This window comes from Sminthopsis crassicaudata, chromosome X (assembly GCF_048593235.1).
Source record: "Sminthopsis crassicaudata isolate SCR6 chromosome X, ASM4859323v1, whole genome shotgun sequence".
Classification (NCBI taxonomy): Eukaryota; Metazoa; Chordata; class Mammalia; order Dasyuromorphia; family Dasyuridae; genus Sminthopsis; species Sminthopsis crassicaudata.
Genome location: NC_133623.1, coordinates 2,439,652 through 2,453,322, shown reverse-complemented (window position 1 = coordinate 2,453,322; position 13,671 = coordinate 2,439,652). Strand labels below are relative to the sequence as shown.

The 13,671-nt window shown below is 45.3% G+C and overlaps 1 long non-coding RNA gene across 1 annotated transcript in view; it reads left to right on the top strand.

Annotated features, from left to right (window-relative positions):
- The window catches only part of LOC141548699 (uncharacterized), a 202,853-nt gene that overhangs the window by 27,646 nt on the left and 161,536 nt on the right, over positions 1-13,671 (top strand). Inside the window, exon 2 of the long non-coding RNA XR_012484037.1 lies at positions 9,645-9,943. This is a non-coding gene — a long non-coding RNA (uncharacterized LOC141548699). The remainder of the gene's footprint in view (positions 1-9,644; positions 9,944-13,671) is intronic.

The window sequence follows — 13,671 nt, the reverse complement described above, 5'->3', positions numbered from 1 at the left end:
TCCTCAAGGTCAACATGATGAGGAGAATGATTCTAAAGGGGACAGTGGCAGTAGCGGCCGTAATAATAGTAGTTAACAAGTTTTGGGACTACAAAGGTCTACAAAGTACTCTTCAAATGCTAGCTCATAGAGCCCCCATAATGACCCTGAAAGGAAGGTGCTACTGTTAGCTCCATTTTACACTTGAGGAAGCTGAGGCAAGCTGGGGTAAAGTGGATCATCCGGGGTCACACAGCTATTCAGTAGCTGAGGCTGGATTTGAACTTGGACTCTGGAAATTCAGCGAGAACAGCTCATTACGCTGAGCCCTGGTGAGCAGACAAAGAGGAGTTGCTTCTTTCAGCTCTGCCCTTTATTTGTTGGTAGTTAAGGAGCACTACAGGGCCTAGAGCACCAGATCTGGAGTCAGGGAGTCCCGAGTTCAGATTTTGCCTCAGATACTTAACTGCTAAGTGACCCTGGGCAAGACACTCCCCCTCTGCCTGCCTCAATCTCTTTGCCTATAAAATGGGGCTAAGAGCCTCTCTCTCAGGGTGGCCGTGGGGATCAAAGGAGACCATATTTCTCAAAAGCACCTAACGGGGTTCCTGGCCCATAGTGAGTGCTAAATAAATGCTGGTTCCCTCTCCCTTCCTCTGATTTTGGGCAAGGTACATCTGTGGATCTCCATTTCCTCCTCCTAAAAAATCAAGGTGGTGGGACTGGGTTCAGCCCTTCCAGGTCTCCAAGTCGATTCCTCTATATCCAGCTAGTGGAGGGGACCCCAACAACTTGACAGTGGGCTCCCATGCACCTTCTCCTTGCACCTTTTTTCTCCCGTCTCCTTGTTTTAGAGGTCCCCGCCATATGTCACCCCCTCCCTCGCAACCGACAGATTCCACAGGCCATCTTGGTACCTTTTCATCCCTTTGTCTGATTTCCATTTGGCCCCCCGCCTGAGTAGGGCGAGACTCGGCATCTCTCTGGCTAGTGGTGCCCTCAAGACCTCATTTTGAAGCTCAGGGAAGAAGGAGCCTGTTGTTTTTCTGTGGGGCCCCTGGAGGCAGGGGAGGGGGCTGAGTACTGTCGACCTGGAGGGCCATCCTCGGGTCCAGGTGGTAGGGCTGGCCAAACATCTGAGCATCAGGCCTGAGCCAGGCCCCCAGAGTCCCTCACTGCCGGTCAGCACCTCCGGTGTGCCTGGGTGTGGGGAAGCAGCCGCAGAGCAAACAAACAGACCCGGCTGACGACAGGAAGCAATTACAGACCACCCGGCCTTGGCCACAGCTTGGGCGGAGGAGGAGAAGGAGGCCTAGACAGTGGCCTGAGAAACATGGAGGGGAGAGGCCATGGAGAAGGCCAAAGCGGGCGGAGGGGGCCACGAGGAAGGGCAAACTGGGGGTGGGAGGATAGGGAGAGCCATTGGGCCAAGACTGATGGATGGGGGCCGGCTGCAGAAAAGGTCAACTGGGGGAGGGAAGATGTAGAGGAGGAAGAGATGAGGAGTCGGAGAGACGGGAGGCAGGGCAGAGTAAGGGGAGATCTGGTTGCCCCACACCTTGGGGTGGCAGAGGTCTGCCCAGTTACTGCCAGTATTTGGGGGAAACTTCAGGGACAGACTGTAGGATCCAAGACTGGTTTCCTTTGTGGCTTGGAGAACCCGCTGTGTTCTTGAGTCATGAGCAAGAATTTCAGAAACAGCAGAGTGAGTGAGGCCCCAAAGCTTGCTCAGTCACTGGGTTTCCCCACCCTGCGTTTCCTCAGTTTCTTCCTTTGTAAAATGAAGGGGCTGCACAGAGATCTCTTTCCGCCTGTCCCGATCTCTCTGTTCTATGGTGTAGTATTCCCCTTCAGCTCTGACATTTTCTGTCCCAAGAGGCATCTGAGCTCAGTTTCCTTCTGTGGAAAATGAGGAGTTTTGATTGGATGCCCTCTGAGGACTTTCCTTTCTGGCTCCAAATGTGTGGTCCATATAACAGAAGTTCAGAGATTCAGGGCCATAAGATTTCGTGTTGGCCAGAGGCCAGAACCATTAAGGGCTCCAAGGAAAGGGAGGGACGAGGTTGGTACAGCCTTGGGACCAGATGAGGGAGAGCCTTCCTCGATCAATGGAGCAGGCAGGAAGGGAGAGAGCCAGGGGGGCTCTTTGAGGGGTAGCACACCTGGAAGCGAGACCGGGAAGCAGCTGTCGAGAGCCAGGATCCAAGATTTATCTCCCATTCCTAGCCCCTTCCCCACTGAGCAGAGTCAACAGCCCAATTCAGCCCTGACTGGAGCTGTGGAGAGGGCACGGTCTGGCCCATGGGGTTCTGGGAGCCGGACCAGCCAGTCAAGCCAGGGCTCCACCAGAGTCACTCTGGGATAAGAGTCCCCCCTTCCTTCCCCCGACTCTATAAACTCATCTGGTTCTGGGCTGCTCTGTTTGTTTGCTTTTGCCAGAGTTTCCTGATGAAAGTTCCTTTTCAAAATTCCAGCTTCGTTTCCACTGAACTAATGGGACAGAGCTTTCCTCACCTGGCCTGAGGATAGAGCAGGGGCTCAGGAGCCACCATTCCCCTCCCCCCAGAAGCCAGCCCAGAGCATAGTTGGAGAGGGGCCTGGATCCTGCCATTTGAGGATGGCTTAAAGAAACCAGGGATGTTTACACGAAGAAGACAGGGCCTCAGAACAATTGCTACGCCTGGCTTCGAGCATGTGGAAGGATGGCAGATGGCAGAACCGGGTGCAGCAGTCGGGGGGGGGGAGCTGAGGGGAGGCAGCCAGCAGGATCGGCTCCTTAACTGCTAGTTATTACTGCACGGCCTTGGGAAACGGGGCCTTCTTCCTCATCACCAGAGGGCCAGAGGACCATTTGGCGGCTAGAAATGGGGTGATGGTCAGCCCGGACAGCCTCAGAAAGGCCTGTGAATTCCTAGATCCAGGACTCCTGGGAGGTTCAGAGAGAGGGGGCACTGCTCAGCAAGAACGGTCAGGGGTCTGGGGACAGCCTCGGAGGCCAGACTCAAAAGGAGACTCAGAGGATCTTTGGAGATGGGGCTCAAAGCAAACTTTGAAGTCAATATAGAGAAAACAGAATTTAGGGTTAAGAAATGACAGATGTTGAGTCCGGTTGGTCCATTATTCAGAAGCATCTTGTTTGTGCTTTATAAAAACTCTAGGGGCAGCTAGGTGGTGCAATGGTTAGAGCACCAGCCCTGAAGTCAGGAGGACCTGAGTTCAAATCTGGCCTCAGACACTTACCACTTTCTGGCTGTGGGACCCTGAGCAAGTCACTTAACCCCAATTGCCTCAGGAAAACAAACAAACAAAAATAAACAGTCTTCAAGAAGAGAGAGGTGGCCAGTTCTGGCTATGGTTGAGTACTGAAGAGCAATAGCACAGAAACACAATGAGCCAGGGTGAGGCAGAGTTTCTTCATCTATTAAGGGGGGAATGCAGATGTTCCCTGCAGGACCTCCCTCCCAGGAAGTGTGAGGAGAGGATTTGTGAACTCTCAATGAGCTCCAAGAACATCCACCATCTTTGTCATCATCATTGTCCTTGTCAAAGCCTCGTTTGCTTTTTGACAACCTAGGGACTGCTGTGCTCAATGATGAAAGAGATTAAGCAGCTAAGAAGTGGAGATTGGGCCTGACCCAAGTGTCCAGACAGACTCTCCAGATGTTCCTGCTTGTGGAGGGCAGGGTGAGCCCAATAACAGAAGCCACAAAGTCTAAAGGGCTGAAGGCCGCCCAGTGGCCGGGCTGCAGCATGCATGTGGATGGCTGTCACAGTCGATCAAAATATGGCGGATGGACTGAGACCCAAAATGAAGAGAGAGAAGAGAACTGGCCGGCTGACTGACATTGGGGGCCCTTGGCACTCATTTTGTGTGGTCTTCCATAATCCAAGCTTCTCCCACTTTTCTGGTACCTTCTTTCTCCAGGGGATACTCTACAGCTATCAATCAGGAAACCTCCTCCCAAAGAGCCAAATGGCAGATGATCTGGAGGACAGCGGAGGTCCTTAATTGGCCACCAGGGATACATGTTACCAGGGATCACTTGATGACTTGGATGGCAAAAGTGGCATAAAGATCCTAGAAGCCATGACACAAAGAGTCTTAGAGGAAGTGACTGATACATGTAAGGAGCGTAGTGATACATGTAATTGATGCTTCGTGATTATGACTAGGAAGGCATCCAGCAAACAGGCTAGATGCTCTGGAGTGTGTGTGATTGGAGGGGCAGAGATTTCTATGGGGACATAGAGTAGATAGGACTGTGCGACTTGGGGGAAGCATTATCCCCGTTGAGGAGACACAGCTGGGAAGAATGGAAACCATATGGGCCTTTTTTCTTACTAGCTTGTGCATCTTAGCAAATCACTCAAGTGATCTCATCCTCAGTTTCTTCTTCCTCTTCTATAAAATGGGAAGAAGAATGCTAGAGCTCTCCAATTCTAAGGTGTAATGTGATTGCCAACAGTGGAGAGAGTTTAAGATTTGGAGTTTGACGCCAAATGCATTTTTAAAATTTCCAAATGCAAATTTTATGAATTGTTGCATTAATTTTTTTAAATCCTCCAAACTTAACAAAGATCAACATTTCTCTCTCCAAGTAGAGCAGAAAAAAGATTGGCCACAGAGCTCCAAATCTCTTAGAGGGGCTGGCTTTTCTTTTTAGGACATACCACTTTCAAAATCATCCAGCTTTTTTGCGCTCCCCTCTGGCTTTGCTTCTGTTTTCTTCTCACATCATCCTGTATTTCTTTCTCCCTCTTGAAAAAAAAACAACCAAAGAACAAAACAGAACAAAAAATGAAAAACAAAACAGAACAAAAAATGAAAAACAAAACAAAACAAAAAACAAAACAAAACAACAACAACAAAAAAACACCACCCTGGTAACAAATATGCCTTCTCAAGAAAAAGTCAGTTCCCACATGGGCTACATCCCAAAATGTGAGGGATTTTGCACCCCAAGTCCCTCACCTTTCTGTAAGGAGATGAGTTTCCTCAAGGGGCTTCTGGACTCATGACTAGCCATCAGCACAGCTGGGGGCAAAGAGCCAAAAGTCTTAACACTTAGCTTGGCAGAGATGAAGGTGGCTGGAAGACAGCTTTAAACTGAGAAGCAGATTAACAGAGCAGCCACCCCACTGAGGCAGGTAACTTTCACTGGCTGGGGGAGGAGCTGGAGCAAGCAGTAAATGCCCTGACCTTCTCCCCCTTCCCTGGGAGGTAGATGCCATGTAATAATAATATTTAGAAAGTTCTATGTGCCAAGCACTGTGCTTTAGAATGACTATATCTTTGGATCTCATATATTGTCTGAAACTTTTGCCTTCAGAGTTGGACGGGACTTTGAAAATAATGTGGCTTCCCCCTTCCATTTGATAGGGGTGGGGGGTTATTTGCCCAAGGTCACCCAGGTAAGAGTCAAATCTGGGATCTAAACTCTAGTCATGGAACCCCAAACATTATTGCTTTTTTTTTGCTAACTCTGGGTGCTGGGGAGCTGATCTGGGACCGCATCTGTAGTCTCACTAGCTGTCCCCCCCTTTTTCCTGCCCTTTCATTCTCCCAGGAACTCAGGGAAAGATGTGACTTAGGGAGCAACAAGTTACCTGGAGTCCGGCTGTACAAGGTTAGGAGTCGAGAAGTCATTTCCTGAGCCTTTCTCACCCCTCTCATCCAGCTGTGTTTGCTCTGGGGGTGGGGGGGGAGCTGTCTCAGTCTGGGGCCCTGGGGCCCACTGGAAAATTGAATGTGATATTAAGTTAATTAAAACTGCCCTCTCTGTGTTAATCTTCTTGTCAAGTTGTAATTAAGGGCTGCTCCAGCCCTATCTGGGAGAGATGGAGAAAGGGAGGCCCTTGTGGAAGGAGGGAGGGACGAGGTATTGAGGAGCCTGTGACCCTCTTTCTTCAGTCTGAGAAATCAGGTTGAAATTTATCCTACCATCACTCCCACTCGGCACAGAGTTCCCAGCAACTGATTCACGGGGGAGTGGGAGGCACTGTGGTTGGGGGACACTGAGCACAGTAGGGCAGTGCTGCAGCCAAAGGGGGCTGGGGCTCAAAACTCTATCAAGCCCACCTACCCATTTATCCCATAGAGGGTTGTGCCTGCCAGAACCTCAGTTTGCTCACTTGGTTTGTCCCAATACTCAGTGTCCCCTCCTCCCTTCACTCCCTTAGAATTAGGAGCAGGAAGCTGGGGCTGCAGTCAAGAAATCCTTGTCTGTCTCCCTCCTGCAGTTCCCCTGTTCCCCTTCCCCAAGGTCTCCCCGAATCATAAGGGAAGAAAAAGCAAACCATGACTCATTTTAGGTTAGTCTGGCCAAAGTCACAGCCACCTCCTTTGTTCTCAGTTTTGCTATCCCCAAAGTGGCTTAAGAATATTTGGGGCATGGGGATCTTTTCTTTTTCTACTTTTCCTAAGAGGCGAATGCCCTAGGCAGAATCAGGATGACTGGGGTGAGAATCCTGTGCCCCCCCTTTTGAGATGAGATAGGTGACCCTAAGCAAATCAGTTGACCTTTCTCAGCCCAACTTTTCTCATCGGTGAAATGAGGCTCCTACCTCCCCATTATGACAATGAAATAAATTCATTGGTTTTAAGCACTATAGAAATGTTGTTATTATTATTCTGCCATCAGTTGCTCACTAGCCACATGATCTTGGAGAATTTTCCTAATCTCAAAAATATGGCCTATCATAAATACCTAATTCATGGTTTTGTGAAAATTCCAGGAAATCATCATCACCATCACTGTAATCCCAACTCGGATTTCCTTGATCTCATTGGATGTGTAAATTGGACAATATAGTTACAAGCTTTGTAAATCTGAAAACTATAGAAATGTAAGACAAAGGGCATGGATGGCTTTCCAGAATGGATGGTTGGACCCATCCATGAGCAGTGTGTCCCTCTTCCAACAGCCCCACCACGCTCAATTCTTCTCATCTTCTGTCATTTTTGCCAATGTTGCGGATGGGAGATGAAACCTTAGAGTTGTTTTGATTTGAATTCCTCTTGATAGTCAAGATTTTGAGCAACTTTCATATAGTCGTTAATAACTTGAAGTTCTAAAAAAAAATTAACTTGCAGTTCTTTTGGGAATTCTTTGTATCCTTTGACCTTACATCCATTGAGAATAGCATTAAATGCTGTTAGTTTACATCAAACGAGATTTTTGTAAAGTCCTGACACATAGCAGGCACTTGATATCTACTTGTTCCCTTCACCCCCACTCAATTTCTCATATATCTTGTAACTATCAGACTTTAAGAGAGTTGAAAAAAAGATATTTCTTCCATGTAACCGTTTTTCTTCTGATTTCACTGATTCTGTTTGCACACTATCTTTTCAATTTCATAAAATTGAATTGATCTAGTTGATCTTTCTGTTGCTAACCTCTCTATATCTTGTTTATTTTAGAATTAGTCCCTTTATGGGAAGGAGGGAGAGAATTTGGAATTCACAATTTAAAAATAATTTTAAAAATTATTATTGTACCTTTTTATTTACAAAACATATATATGCACGGGTAATTTTTCAGCATTGACCCTTGCAAAACCTTCTGTTCCAAATTTTTCCCTCCTTCCTCCCACCTCCTTCCATAGATGACAGGTAGTCCCATACATGTTAAATATGTTAAAGTGTATGTTAAATACAATATATGTTACATATTTATATAGTTTTCTTGCTGCACAAGAAAAATCGGACCTAGAAAAAAAAACTGAAAAGGAAAACAAAAATGCAAACAAACAATAACAGAAAGAGTGGAAATGCTATGTTGTGGTCTACACTCATTTCCCACAAACTCACAATTTTTAGAAAAAAGGAATATCAAACATTTTACATGTAATCAAAATATTAAATACAAATGATTCTCTTAAAAACCACAAACAAATGTCCCTTTAGTAGCTATGATAACTATGAAAGCTACGAAAGGTACTTATTACGATTGTCTTCTGTTTTGGGTTTTGTTTTGTTTTCAGTGTGACATTTAACATTTGGGTTGTATATCCATTTATGATGGTGTAGGGGATGCTATGTTGACTTAAAACTAATTTCTGCCAGTCTCCTTTCTTATTTTCCCAGGAATTCTTTTCAAACAGGGAATTCTTTCCCAAGTAATATATATTCTCAGTTTATTGAACACTGGATTGTTGAGTTCAGTTGTGCCCGATTCTATTTTTTAAGTAGTAAAAAATAGGTTTTATTATGACTCTGCCCTTTGGAATGCCAGTTCTACAACAAACTTCTCCTCCCCCTAAATCTTTTCCTCTTTCCAGCTACTAGCCATTACTGAAACCCAGCTTCCCCCTCTTCCACTCCATGATACAACCTCCCTTGTCACTCTTTCCAGTATTGACTAGTTATCCATTCCCCTCTACTGGTGAAGGAGAGAGCAGTTGAGGAGTATCTATGTATGTATGTGCCTGTCTGTCTGTCTGTCTATCTATCTATCTATCTAGTGTGATCTGCTTCCAGACTTCATAATTCTTTCTCTGGATGTAGGTAGCATTTTCCATCATGAGTTTTTTAGAATTATTTTATATCATTGTAATGCTGACAAGAGCTAAGTCCATCACAATTGATCATCTTATAATTTTGCTGTTACTGTGTACAACGTTCTCTTGGTCCTGCTCACTTAGCTCAGCATTAATTCATGTAAGTCTGTCTAGAGTTTTCTGAAATCTGACTGCTCATCATTTCTTATAGAACAGTAGTATCCCAGTATGTGCATATAACACAATTTGTTCAGCCATTCTTCAATTTACAGACAAAAATGTTTGTAGCAGCTCTTTTTGTAGTGGCAAGGAATTGGAAATGGAATGGATGTCATCGGTTGTAGTTCTGTAAGAAATGATGAGCACGCTGATTTTAGAAAAGCCTGGAAAGATTTATATGAACTGATGCTGAGTGAAGTGAGCAGAACCAGGAGAACATTGTATATGGTAGCAGAAAAAGTATAAGATGATCAACTGTGATGGACTTGACTTTTCTTAGCAATAAAACGATCCATGAAAATCCCAATAGACTTGGGATAGACAATGTCAATCACATCCAGAGAGAGAACTATGGAGACTGAATGTGGATTGAAGCATAGTTTTTTACCTTTTTTGTTTGCTTTTTCTTTCTCGTGGTTTTTTCCCCTTTTGATCTGCCTTTTTTGGTACAATATGACAGATATGGAAATATGTTTTAAAGGATTGCACATATTTAACGTATATTAGATTGCTTTCTGTTATGGGTGGGTAAGAGAAGAAGGGAGAACAATTTGGAACACAATCTTTTACAAAAATGAATGTTGGAAAGTATCCTTATGTGTATTCGGAAAAATATAATACTCTTGAGGATAAAAAAATCTGTGGACAATAAATGTCTACACACTCTCTCTTCTCATTCACTTCTAAACCCCTTACAGTCTGGCTTCCAGCAAAACTGCCCTCTCCCCAATTATTTCCTATTCTATATTCCCATATAGAGCTTGTTTGTCTATGCTCGTTGTTTCTCTCATTATGTTGTGTGCTTGTTGAGGACAGGGACCATCTTTTGTCTCTTTTTACATGCTTGGTCCTTAGCAGTGTCTGTCACATAGCAAATAATTTAGAAATATTTGTTGATTAATATGGCATAATCTTTTTAAAAATATCATTTTTATTTTTTTTAGGTTCTACATGCACATTGGTTTTTTTTTTCATATTTCTATATGAGTCATATTTGGAGAGAAAAATCAACAAAAGAAAAAACCATCAGAAGAAAAAAAGGTGAAAACAGTGTACTTCGATCTACATTCAGTCTTCATAGTTATCTTAAGACGTGGATGGCATTTTCTGTCCAAAGTTTATTGGAATTGCCTTGGATCACCGAATTGCTGAGAAAAGTCTGATAGTTGATCATCACACAATCTTGCCATTGCTCTGTACGATGTTTTCCTGGTTCTGCTGGATCCACTTGGCATCAGTTCAGGTAAGTCCAGGTTTTTCTGAAATCAGCCTACAAAGGTATAATATGATGTCAGAAGTGTTATTCTCTCTTCATTCCTATTTTTTGTTATTTCCTTTGAGTTTGAACACTTTTTGTTTCGTTGAATGAATTTTGGTATTACTTTGTCTAGTTTGATAAAGACATAAAGAATGGTGTGGTGGTCAGAGAGTCAGTCTCTGAGGCAGGAAGGCTTAGATTCTATGTCCTACCCATGACACAGCTTGTTGTTCTGACTCTGGTTGACAAATTATAGAACCTCTCACTACAGTAGGACAACTTTTCAAGCCTATGAGTTGTAGGGAAGGCACCAGTGCTGGAGGGAAGTTTCCCCATTGGGGAATTCCTTGTAATTTCACGATGAAATTTCACATTGAATCCCTGGCTATAAAGTAGAGGTGTCAAACATGTCCTGCTGTTGCATAGGACCTACAGAACTTCCAATTCAAATGTCAGTGGGAAATATTGAACAAAAACCAATAAAAATATAACAAACCATAGATAATATTACATTTGAAAACTGTCAACCTGAGTTCTTTGGGGGCCCTTACATCATATTAATTCTATTTGAGTTTGACACCCCTGCTCAAAAGTATCCCTTTGGAAGTTTGGTTAGTGTAGCGCTAAATCTGTAAATTGATTTAGATAATATTGTTTCTAGTGTATTGTCATGGTTTGTAGCAGCTCTTTTTATAGTATCAAGGAATTGGAAATGGAATGGATGCCATCAGTTGTAGTTCCGTAAGAAATGATGAGCACGCTGATTTTAGAAAAGCCTGGAAGACTTATGTGAACTGATGCTGAGTGAAATGAGCAGAACCAGGAGAACATTGTATATGGTAGCAGAAAAAGTATAAGATGATCAAGTGTGATGGACTTTAGTCACAAGCACTGAATAGTATTCCAGTCCTTTATGTCAGGACTTTTTAAACTTTTTTCACTTCCAATTCTTTTCTTTTTTCTGAGAAATTTTTATGTGACCTCAGGTATATAGGCATATAAATCACACATTTATTGATAACAAATCGTAGTTTCACGATCCCTGCGTTCAGTTACATGAGTCTATGTGGGGTTGCTTTATCTTGCTTTTTATTTCTGTAAACAATATTTTGGGATAGTGTCTGTCCATGTCCTTGGTATAATGGTTTTCATACATTTTATGTATATTTTTGAATGGTACTTCCCTTTCTATTTCCTCTTAGATTTTATTGCCATATGAAATTCTGTTGATTTTTATGGGTTTATCATGCATTCTACTTTATTGAAGTTATCAGTTGTTTCAGTTGTTTCTTTGTTGATTCTCTAGAGTTTTCTAGATAAAGTAATTGGGGATAATTGTATCTCCTCTTTGTTTATGTTTTGGTGTTGGATTTTTTTCTCCTGTCTTATTGTTAAAGTTAATATTTCTAAAAGTAAATTAGATGACATAAGGTCCTTGCTTTCCACATATTGGGAAAGTTTGCAGTGTGTCCCCATTATATATAATATGAGCTTTTGGTTTTAGATGTATATGTATATGTGTATGTGTGTGTATGTGTGTATAAAATTTTTTTTTAAGGTGCTAGTAAGGCTCTATTTTTGTGTGAAAGTATTAAATCCATATTAAATGTCAATCACACTTCATTATCATTCTCAGAATCAGTTGACCACATTAGTCTCTTCATCTAGTCCTATGCAGAAGCCCAAGGCACAGAAGGACTTAATTGGGTGGGGGGAGGAGAGGAGGAGCTGGAGAATGGGCCAAGACTGAGAAAGGCAGGGCAGGATGGGGGCTGAGCTTTACGAAGACCCTCGGTAGACTTGGGCTATAGGAACTCATAGAATCTCAGGGCTGGGAGAGATCTTAGAAGTTACTTCCTCCTGCCCTAGGCAGATAAGGCGCTTGGACCAGACTGATGGTCTACATCCTTCCTGATGTAACTCAAACAATTATTAGTATTCATTCAGCGAGAAAATACATATTGACAAAAAGGTGCTATAAGTTTGGGAATGGTTTTAAACAAATGAGTATTTTCCTAACGATGATATCACCCAGATATGTTCGGGAAATGGTTGTACCTATATGTGGGAGGTATTTGTTACTTTTGACTTGGCTGCTTCTTTCTTGATTCGCATATGGACTTGGGTCCCTTTGTCCAAAGTCTGGGCTAAGGGTGGGGGAGAGTAGCCCAGGGAAGCTCTGGCAGAGCTGCTGCCTGCCAGGCCCTCTGGCCCGTTCCCCCGTGCTCCCCACTCATCCCTCCAAGATGACTGGCCAAGGTTGCGTCCACAAAGGCCTTCCCATCTGGGAGCTCCTCTGGGCAAACAAACCTGGTCGAGCTCATTTTTCAGTGACTGTGACATGGAGAGTGGCACACTGTGGTCCAGCCTGCCTCGGAGGGCAGTTGAAATGAGCAAATGAGATAGTGGCGGCAGGAAAGCACTTTCCAAAGAAACAGTCCATCCTATTCAGTCCTCCTCATTGTTCCTGGCAGAGTAGGGGAAAAGCCAGGCCTCCTGAGGTGGACTTTAATGTTCTTGTCTGGGGGGGGGACATTGAGAGACCTGGGTCTAATTCCCACTCTTATACTTCCAGGTTGAGTGGCCCTCAACTTCTGCATTCTGTTCTGTCAGGGCCCTGGTGCCAGAGCTGGCTTTGTCACCAGTAATCCGCGAGGCTGACTGGGAAAGAGTTTGGGGTGTGGGGGGACCTAGGCCGAGGACGACCGTACTGCAGGTGTCTGGGATGCTTGGGCCTCGTGTCGGGGGCCCACCCTGTGGGTGGGTGGGGGGACACTTGGCTGATGGCCCATCCTGAAGATGTGGGGATCCGGCCTTCACGCCGCTTTGAGCTCCTTCCTATTCCACCTCCAGTCAGGGGTCTCAAGCCAGATTTCCTGCCCAGTAGCAGAGAAGCCATCAATCTGCAGAGGCTAAGACAGAGAGATCTTCGCAGACTCTGCCTGGCTCGGCCCAGCCAGAGCCCTGGAGCTGAGGCAGGCCGCGGAAGGGGAGGAAGGTGCTGCTGGGGAGGAGTAGGGGGGTGGGGGAGCCGGCGCTGGCAGCTGGGGGCCTGTTTGGCTTCAAATCTAAGAATGTGGGAGCTGGACGGGGCCTTAAAGCAGACAACAGAGCCGAGGAGTTGGGCGGGGCCCCTGGGAACCCAGACGAGAACCTCCGGGCTGGATGGGCCCGAGGAGACTGAGCGGGGAGCGGCCGGGCTCCCCTCCCAGCTGGATGTGGGGGGCCTTGTGTGTGTGCTTGGCAGTTGGCGGGAACTTTCTGGGGTTTCCCTGGCTGTTCACCATGCCTGCAATAGGTTCCCTTTTTAGCTTGGCCCCCTGGCTCTTCGTGGCTCCTGTCAGGATCAAGCCAGAAGCTCACCCTCCACCTTTTCAGATCCCCCTTAACTCTGTCCCCAAAGGGAGGAGGCTGGGATGGACTAGCCACTTCTCTCCCCATGAGGGCACAATGTTTACAAAACAAGTGCCTGGCAATGACCTTGGGAGGGAAGGCAGAAGAGTGTGGGCCTGATCTCCCAGGTGAGGAGACTGAGGCTGTCTGTGGCCAGAGTCGCAGGGCTGATGGGAGAAGCTGCCTTGTGGATGAGCTCCGGGTGGGCCTCAGCCAAGCTTTCTGCCCCAGCCTGTTTCTATGTGCTGTTGTGTTTACGCACGTGTGTGTGTGTGTGTGTGTGTGTGTGTGTGTGTGTGTGTGTGTTTGCCACTCAGCTG